Here is a 9,707-nt window from a genome sequence, read left to right as displayed (position 1 = left end):
TCTTGGCAAACAGCTTATTAGCCTAAAATAAATTATTCAGAACACAGGTTTGGATACAGATTGCAGGGAATGATAATGGAGATGGTTTTCTGAGTCTGTTCATGTTAGGGAGACATGGAGTATGCTTTTCAGGAATTCACTTAAGTAGAATCACTTTGAATAACGCAGCCTGGAAGTAATATTGCTGCCATCCAGCTAGTGTCTGTGGAACAGCATTCTCCTGCCTCCTGAAGCATTGGCATTGAAGATGGATAGATATGGAGATATTTTTTTGGGGGGCTTTTTCTTTTTCTTTTTTTTTTTTTTAGGGGGAATTTTTCTAACCAGTAAAGAGGGAGATGTTTCAGTTGAGATTTTTTTCCCCCCGAGTGAAATAGTGGACCACATCAGCATCCGATTTGGGTGCGTCATGTGGTTTCTCATGTGATGCTGGTCTCACTGTGCTTTGGAGAGTGAGCCTTTGTGACTCCGCACTCTTGGACAGTAGCATCCAGCAACACAGGAGACTTTGGGGAGGGAGAGGAAAAGACACAGCCTCCCAGAAAGCCCCAAAACCCAGAAAAAATAAAGTTACGATAATTTATTATAGTTATTGTTTCTTCTTAACTGTTTTGGCTTTAATTTTTAATTCTGGGTCTTCCCTTTTCTCCGTTCCTGCAGGCATAAAGCTGCACCGTTCGGAAGAAGCGATACTGTCTTTCCTTACAGCTACGATGCTGCACCGCTTTCGACACAGCGTGCTTTTCCCTGCATTTACCTGGGCGGCTGCTGCTCTTTCTGCTGCTGCTGGGGCTGCTGCAGTCTTGCTGCCTGCGCTTCACCCTGGCTTGACTGACTTGAAACTCTCTCGTCTGCACATTGCTAAGGAAGAAGAACGATGGAGCCGCATTTTTTTTTTGTTGGCTCTGGAAGCAAAGGGTTGCGATATGTGATGATTTTGGGATTTTCTTTGGTGGGGGAGAAGGAAGAGAAAAGAAGGGTGTTAATCTAGGATGGGGTGGGTGAAAGCTTAAAGAAATATTATGTAAAGTAATCCAGTGCTCGACAAGGGCATCAGCAACAAGAATCCAGCCTCTGCTGCTCCAGAGGATTAACATGGGGAAGCCACAGTGCTGCAGTCAGGTTTCACCTCAGTGTTGTGCTGGAGACGGATAAATAAGGTATCGGTTGCATCTGCCTGATAAGGCAAAACCAAGGGAGAAGGAGAGAGCGAGCAAATGCAAATGCAAAGGAAGAAGAAACACTACGTGCCGTTTGTCTGATTCTGTGGATTCTCATTGCAGAGAGGATGGCTTGATTAACAAAGCAATGTATGGACCGAGGGACTGTAAATCGTAGCTTGAACACTCCTGGTGCTGTCAAGGAGTGAACTGATGAGTTAGATGGCTGCAGGAATATCCCCAGGGAAAACAGCAGCCACTCACTCCATGTATATCTGTGTATGTATGTGCTTTTGTGCATGTGTGAACATGTATGGAAATGAAAGCAAGACATTTCTGACCAATTTACAGAGGACGTTTGTCACTTTGCTGGGTCAGACCTGATTGCAGCTTGTATTTTCAGCTATAGCTCTACACCCATTTCCTGACTGAGGTGGCACTTTGTGAAAACAGATGGTAGGCAGTATTCTTTTAAGAAATGTGAAAGCGGATCCTTTCTGCTTAACACCTTAAAGCACTGAATCTTCTGCACTGTGCTGAGAAAAACCATGGGGTTTCGTTTTCTCCATCTTAAAATCTCTATAAACACAGCTGTATTCAGTATGGTGAAAAATTCTATACTGTAAATAGAAATGTGATCAATCTAATCAAAATAAATGCATCCCAGATGACTTCTAGACCAGCTGGCTACCACAGGCATCAGATGACTAAATCCTCAACTGAGCATTTATATTCAGTGTTATATTTGCATTTTTTCTTTTTCTTTTTTTTTTTTAGATTTTAAAAATCAGCCTCTAATTGAAAAAGATTCTTCATATATTGCGAAAAGGCAATGCTTACATTTGGGAATCAATTTCTGTGAAATGTAGCTGGGTGTATTTTTTACTGCCAAACCTGCATGGGGAAGACCGTGTTTTTAGGGCAGGTAGACTTGTCACGGTACAGGCATTTTTCATTTGGTAGGCAACTCGACTTGGCCATATCTGAACAATGCAGAAATAGGGGAAACAAGTGCTGCAGTCAGCTAGCAAGGCTGGGCATGGCTGCTAGCAGCTGCATACCGAGAAAGAGGGTTTTTTCCCTTTCCTTTTTTTCCCTTTTATACAAAGCCATAGACCATAATGTCAACCTAAAATATCTACGAGGGGATTTTCCAATAGTCATGGTGAGCTACCCTGCAAGACGCCTGTCTGGTCCTTCCACTATTTGTTCCCCAGCCTACAAAGGCAGCCCTCGGTGTTGGATTATATTTAGCCAGCTGTTGGATAACATTCTTGTGCTGGGGGCAAAGGAGTCTTATTACTCCCAAACTGTAGTTTTCTGTTTGCTTAAAGAAAAATAACTTTGGCAATACGGCAGGCTCTGCAAAGGAGTTTATGCCACTGCCTATACCTTTCTGAAATTGTCATGTTCTTCTAATTCAGGCAGCTTAAAGCAAGAAAGGAGGGGGGAGGAGAGACTCTTAACTCACAGCTTCAAAGCTGCAGAGATGAGCAAAATGTCAGCAGCTTGTAATTAGGAGCCCACGGTTACGTCAGTGACTGTATCTCTCCAAGAATAGCTATGTGATGTGTGCCACAAAGCAAAGGAAGACTCTCAAAACCTGGTTAACAAGCCTGGTTCAAACAAGAAAGAGCAAAATGGATTAATGAATCTGCTGTGTTCCAAAATCAGATGTGGATGGATTACATGCACAAGGCTTGCTGAATTCTGCAGCGGTGAAGACTGAATTATCAGTTTGTTATAGGGCAAGACATTCACCGAAAGTGCAAATCTTTCAGAAAAAAATGCAGACGAACAATCTATCCTTGAAAATGTCTTTCCAAGCTCTGTCCTGTACAGGCAGCTACATGGCATGGAGGCATGCTCTGAAGGAAGAGACCAGCAAGCTAGCAAGAAGGTGTTTAGAGGAAGGGTATAATTAAACATAAAGCAAGCTTGATGAAATTCTGTTCTGGCATTACAGATTTGATACCAAAATACCACCCCAGAGAAGACTGGCTGGGCTCTAGTATGGTTTATATTAAGGCTTCTCTGGTTAAGAGCAAGGGGGGAGGGACAGGGCTTCGTGCAGCATCTTGCAGCCATGCAGAAATCCCCAGAGCTGTGGGAAGTAGGAGGGATGGGCGCAGCTATGAGCTCTTAAAGACACATGCCCATATCCCACCAAGGGGCTTTCTGACCTCTGCAATTATTTTTAGGTCGTGAAGGCAACTCGGCAGTGCTTAAGCAGTGAGATTGCAGGGGGTGCTTAATCTGCTGCGACTGGCTTTTCTCTGTGTCATGGCTGGAATATGTTTACAATACCCCTCCACCACATCCAGTGTGCATGTCTGTCAGTGCTCCTGTCGCCCAATTGCTGGAAGTCTGGTGTGGTTCCCTGCTCCCAGCAGAAGTCACTTGCAGTTAAGCTCTGTTGTAGTTGCTCTTTAATTTACCAGGATAGGTAGATTGTCTTACGCAAACGGTGGGGTGGGTGGTTTTTGGTTGTGGTTGTTTTTTTTGACTGTGAATACAAATTTGTAGGAGGAGGTGACTCTGTATATTAAACCAATAGCTCTTTGAATTGTGTGTAGTATAATTTAAATATACTCACTTTAATTAATAGAAGGTTACAAAAGCTGGCATTGTCTGGGGCTGTTTAATTTACATCTTAGGTTTAGTCAATGAGCATAACCTGACTGATTAGAATAGTGTATTCTGCGCAGCCAACAGGGTGGAAGGCATTATTTTGTTTGTGTTAGTTCAAACAGCTGGTCATTAATGCAGGCCCCATCTCCAGAGTGAAGTGCTAGTGGACATGAATGGCTGCCTGATTAATGCTGCCCCTCGATGGGTCCTTCATCCAGCAGCGATGCTCGTAGCAGAATAATGCAGCGAGATTTGATTGCACTCTAACAGGGTAGTATGTCATTGTGTCACCGAGAGATCGAGGTTATTATGGGGCAGGGCAGACAGACGGGACAGTGGGGTTACTAGACCGTGGCATTTTTAGAAATGCAGGGCTGACCTACTTAGAGTTATTCTTGCTGGCTGGCAGCTGCCTGGTGCGGGGCTCCCCCGGATAGGCTGCGGCTGTTGCTAGGGGGAATTAGCATGAATTTTTCCACATACAGACTCAGTGATTGAATGATAAAAGCTGACTGGAATTAAAGAGATTCGGTTCAGTATTATGCAGATTTATCTCCTCATTTTTTTTCTCTCTGTCAAGTGCATAAAAAGGGGCAGAAAACAGTTTGTTTCCATTTATTTTTGACCTATTTTTTTTTCCAGGGAAGGGCAGAAGTGTTGTGAATTTTTGATCAAAATTTAATATTTAGGCCATTGAAATGATATGATAGTGGGCATACATCTTTAATATATGGAAGGTTCAAATGCTATCTCTCTGGTAGGAAATGAAATGAATAATATATTTTGTGTTCTGGTCAGACTGCTGCCTCTTTCTATCTGAAGCTGTGTCAGATTCCCTCATCTGGAAAGGGGAAACATATAACAGGTTTTATTGCATAACATTACTCTTGTCTATTTTTAGCTATCTGTACTTAAAAAAAATTAGTCCTGTTTACGTTAGGGGATGAAATTAATCCCCAGGCTATGCCTCATGTATGTGGAGACAGATGCCCCAGGTAGCTATGGTGTTGTGGGTCATGTTCATCTGAAAAGGTGTTTACATACTGCAGACTTATCAGCACTGCATACCTAGCAGTGTACTGATGCCTGGCATGTAATCACATCAATAAGAGAATGTCCTCTTTCTGAGTCTTTTTCAGGCTTTGGTTTGAAATTGGATTCTCTAGATGGCCTTCCTTTATTTATCTGCCTAAAAGAGTGTTATCTTTTCAGAGAACTCTGTGCTCCCTCAGGAAGCAAATGAAAACAATACTCAGTGAAGAATCCTTTGATGTAATTATGAATATTTCCTTTGTTATTATCACTAATTATAGAAGATCTTTGTTTAAATTGCTATCCCTCTCTGTATGATCTTTTACCATATGAAGAAGTTCTAATTTAGCGCTTATAATTTTAAGTCAAATTTTCATGGCAACACATCATGACATCACACTCAAAGAACTGGGAATTTTCAAGATAAAAGACGGTGGGGATGGGGGAGAAGGACCCACATGTCTTTGGAATTGCAAAATAAAAAATATGACTCGGTGATGAAAATTAGTGAACTCATTTTTGTCTGAAACAGTTTAATTTGAAATATTATATGAATGAGATACCTTTTAGAGAGGTGTGAACAGCCTGCATGTCTGTCTGGACAGCCAGCAGCCTCCCTGGAACCAGTGTTCTCCTGCTTTGGCCCCTGGAGTTTCTTGGAAGGCAATGAAGAGGAAGAAACTGAAATGAAGACATGAATTTGAATGCATTTTGTGACTGAGGCAAAGCATTCAGTTCCTACAGAGTTGAATTTCCAATGACTCTTTCCTGGCATTGATTCATTACTGAAACTCATGTCACTTCCTTCTCTGCTCCTTCCTGATGGTCTCATGGAGTGACAGATTTTTAGAGAAGTGAGTGAAGAGGGGCACTATTTGATGCCCAGTAACTGTGTTTGCCTTGCCTGTCCCTGAAGGTGACTGCAGAAAGTTTTGGGTCCACTTGCCTCAGCAATATTCTCATGATCAAAGTCTGATCTGCTGCTCCACTTTTCTTCTGGATGCTGCAGGATGCTAGGCAACAGACCTTTGTCTGCAATTGTCTGTTGAAGTTCTTGCCCTTGTTGGTGGTAGCCAGTTGCAGCTTCATCCAATTCACCTGGGATATTAGCTGAATTGGGCTTCAGGAAATCAAAATAAGCATGCAATACTATATTAAATCATCCATTTTCTAATAAAAAATATTTGAGTATTATCTTATTTTGGTATATTCACACTAAGAAAGAGGGAGTTCAAAGAAAAGCAACAGATAAGATAAAGCATATACTCTGTGGAAAAGAGTCGTATGCTTGTTGTTTATTTGGGATTTCAACACAGTGAATGTTTATAACAAACATCAAATCAGACAGTTTAACAAACCATCAAGTGGTATATTAAATATAAAAAATATAATGCGCAAGAAATTGTATTCAACATTAAGCTACTTCTCTGAAAGTCCCTTTATTGGGAATTATTCCAAATAAATGAATGTATGAATGATGTGATCATAATGCTTTGGGTAATTTTAAGTAGCAGAAATATGGAGTTAATGAAACAAAACCAAAATCTGAGGTTTGTGTATGTGTGTATAATGCATAGGAAACAGGACACCAGAGGATTTAGAAATATATGTCTGTGTTGAAAATGTTGTCAATTGTGCACATTCTTTTGAAAAAACCATGTTAATGATTTTCTGATGATCTCCTCTGAGGTTTCTGTTGTTGCTACAACTTACACCTCCTACCTTGAAGTTTCTTACCTACAAAAGATTGTGTTGTATTGTTCAACATTCTTGTACCATGACCTCTCCTGTGAGCTATGAAAGACCTATTATGCTAGGGTAGCTAAATGAGTGCTGATTTACTGGGAGCATATGCAGGCAGTAATTTTTATTTTTTTTCTCAGCAAAATACCCAGAATCCTGCCTCCATTTGCAGCTGTGACGTGGCTGCGCTGCGTGGTGTATTCCTGACTTCAAAGTCTTGGCAGGTCATGGATTTGTTGGGCATTTTGTGATTTTATTGCAACTTTATGTTTTTCTGAAAATGATCAGAGGATACAAGATATAGAGCAACCCATCTAGATTCCCATGAAGGGATTACAGCCAGAAGGAGTGAGTTGACTCCCAGCCTTTACCTCCTGCCAGGGCCATACAGATCAGTTATTCTGCAGCAGATGTGTTTTAGTTCCGATTTCAAACCAAAAGTAAAAGGAATTGTATCATATTTCTTAAAAGACTGGCAGTTAGCACATTCCTTTTATTGCAATGCAGTAGGGAATACAAATGTTTTACAAATTAAAATAATCCTTACAAGATTTTTTTCTGTGATCCATTAACACGGAAACAAATTCTGTAACAAACTACCATCAGCCAGGAGCAGCATTATTGTGACTCCCACATTCATGCTTTTCCTGCATCTATGCACATCCATGTGTGTGCCTATGCACTCAGAAATGCTACATACATGTAGCATGTGAATGTGTATACAAGACAGAAGCAGAACTTACACAAATACAGCACTGAGGCATATATATAGTGTGTACTCACAGTGTAATACCCAAACCTGTGCCTCTAGATATATGATGGTGGTTTGTTTATGATGAAAAGTGACTTGACATAAAATTTATGCAGTTCTTGTGTGTAGCAGAGCCGTTGTGTTAATGCTGTCAGCCATTCACCACCAGCAACAACAAAAATTCATGATAATGTGTAAAGGAAGGATAACAAAAAGGGTAGTGTGATGGAAAGTAGGGGGTACCTAGATAGGTGGGTTTCATAACCACTTACACCCTTTTTGTAGTCAATAGCAATGTAACATGAAATGAACGATGGGCTGTTTAAGACAGAGAGAGATATTTTATTTTATAGTTAATTCTTCCCTCCTGCTTTTAGGCCACACCTACTTCAAAAGTGAATCCAGACTCAGATCTTGACAGAGATCGTGACCCTATTGAAACCAATGACTATTTTATCCTGGAATTCAGTTGGGCCAGGCTTTCATCTCTGGTATTTTCCCCTGAACATATCCTTTTTTGTGCTCTTGCTCCAAAGTGTGGTGTTTCTACTTCTACTTTTTTTTCTCTCTCTTCCTCTGAAAGTGCTTTGAAAGCTAACTTTTTTGTTGAGCAATATATTATAAATTTGCTTTTAAGTATGAGAAAATGTGAGAAAATATCACTTCACTGTTGAGCAGATAAGGTTGGGTTGCAGTTAGTCTCTACAGTTATGTTTTTCTGAGTACTTCTGCTTTCATCATAGAATGTCTTTAGTTTTTAATGAAATGGAACAACCAGTGAACAAAACAAATATACCAGGGAGAACCTGGCCTCTTAACAGGTTGCAGAAACTTGGGTAATGAGATGGCTAGAGTCTTGACATATAAAGCTAGGGCTCTTAGAAATGTCAAGGGAGACAGAACAAAACAATTTTTGAAAAGAAATGTCTTCTAGCTCTCTAGTCACTTTTGCTGCTGTCATCATTAAAGTTAATGGTGAATTAATTGTTTTTTTATGCTTTACTGTTGCATAAATGGTACTCACACCAATATTCAAAGAAGTTGTTCATTTGGAGGTAGGTATACCACATTTGTGTCTGGGTTTGCCATGCTTTTCTTTGTTATATACAGACACAGTAATTAGACTTTTCTGAGGTCAAAGTTTTTTTGTTATTTCAAGGAGGCATTTGAAATAATGGCAGTTAGGAGAGGACATTGGTGATAGATTTTGCGCAGTATTTTATAATTTAGAAAATATGCAGAATGGAGGAGGTGGTGCATTACACTGCGTATTTGGTTTGGTTATGGCTCAAACGAATGGCTGATGAATCTTGATTCAAATCTCCTGTTCATGACCTTTAATGATGGCAATGTATTATAGATCTCACCTGCAATTCCTACTTGTATGTGCCGACACACATACATACTGTTTTAGCTGAGCTAAAATTACTGGTGTGTCATCTCCAGCAGCTCTTCTTATTACTCCTTTGAAACTAAAACCTATAATCGTTTACAACCCGGAGATGAGATCACAAGTTCCAGTCTTCTTTTTTGTTCCCCTTCCAGTGGTTGGTAAGATTATGTCCCTTTGTGATTTCTATGGATACATCCTTTTTATAAAGGAGCAGAAATTCCAGTGGATTTCAGTGACCTATTTGCTGTGTCACAGTCATCTGATCTTCTTTCCACCAAGTGTTTTCTGTTAACAGCCACAGAATTGCACACTTGCCTTCACATTGGACTTTGATTCCTTGGCATGATACTCACCATTGCCAAGATTTTTGTGATTGTGAAGAGATACTTGTAAACGTTAAAAATAATCTCCTCTGGTGTCTGTATTTGTGTCTGTTCACGCTTGATATGAGTTTAGCTTGATGAGACATGATGATTAAGCATTTCCCTCTGAAATGTTCTCCTTTGTTTTATGAGAGTAATCCCATTTCTTTTAGAAGCAAGTGAATGACAGGCCGAGGAGCCCAAACAAACAGATGATGTTTGATTGTACAAACCAGGTATTTGTGTTATGATACATTCCTAAGAAGCAGGACAGGTAGCTAATGCTGTGCAGATCAACTTGGTTTTTGAACAGTAGATCATCTGAAATCAGAGCTATAAGACTGAGTGAAATCCTGGCCCTGGTGGAGCCATTGAAGAGCTGCATTTACTGGGGAATGGTGCTTACTTGCACAGCTCTCTAAAGGAAGTCTCCAAAGTTTCAAGTACTGCCAGCAGTTAGTTGCTTTCTTTGCTCAGCTAAGCCCAACTGATGCCATTTTCAGTTAGGTGGTGATTGTAAAAAGAGGAAATGCCCTCTATTTAAACCATCTCTCTCCCATAGACCTTGACTTCTTGTTAGCCTTAGGTAATCCTGGCTGCCTCATATATGTGTTGAATTATAACAGGAGTTCAAA

General features: G+C 40.4%; 1 long non-coding RNA gene across 1 annotated transcript; it reads left to right on the top strand.

Annotated features, from left to right (window-relative positions):
• The first annotated feature begins 442 nt into the window (after positions 1 to 442).
• Positions 443 to 7,442, top strand: LOC113964132. Its single transcript, XR_003533074.1, has 2 exons — positions 443 to 569; positions 661 to 7,442. It is a non-coding gene; the product is annotated as an uncharacterized LOC113964132 (long non-coding RNA).
• Positions 7,443 to 9,707: the final 2,265 nt, after the last annotated feature.

This window comes from Neopelma chrysocephalum, unplaced genomic scaffold, assembly GCF_003984885.1.
Source record: "Neopelma chrysocephalum unplaced genomic scaffold, ASM398488v2 Primary Assembly neopelma1_26, whole genome shotgun sequence".
Taxonomy (NCBI): domain Eukaryota; kingdom Metazoa; phylum Chordata; class Aves; order Passeriformes; family Pipridae; genus Neopelma; species Neopelma chrysocephalum.
Note: the sequence above shows the minus strand (reverse complement) of the source record. Positions and strands in the feature narration are given on the sequence as shown.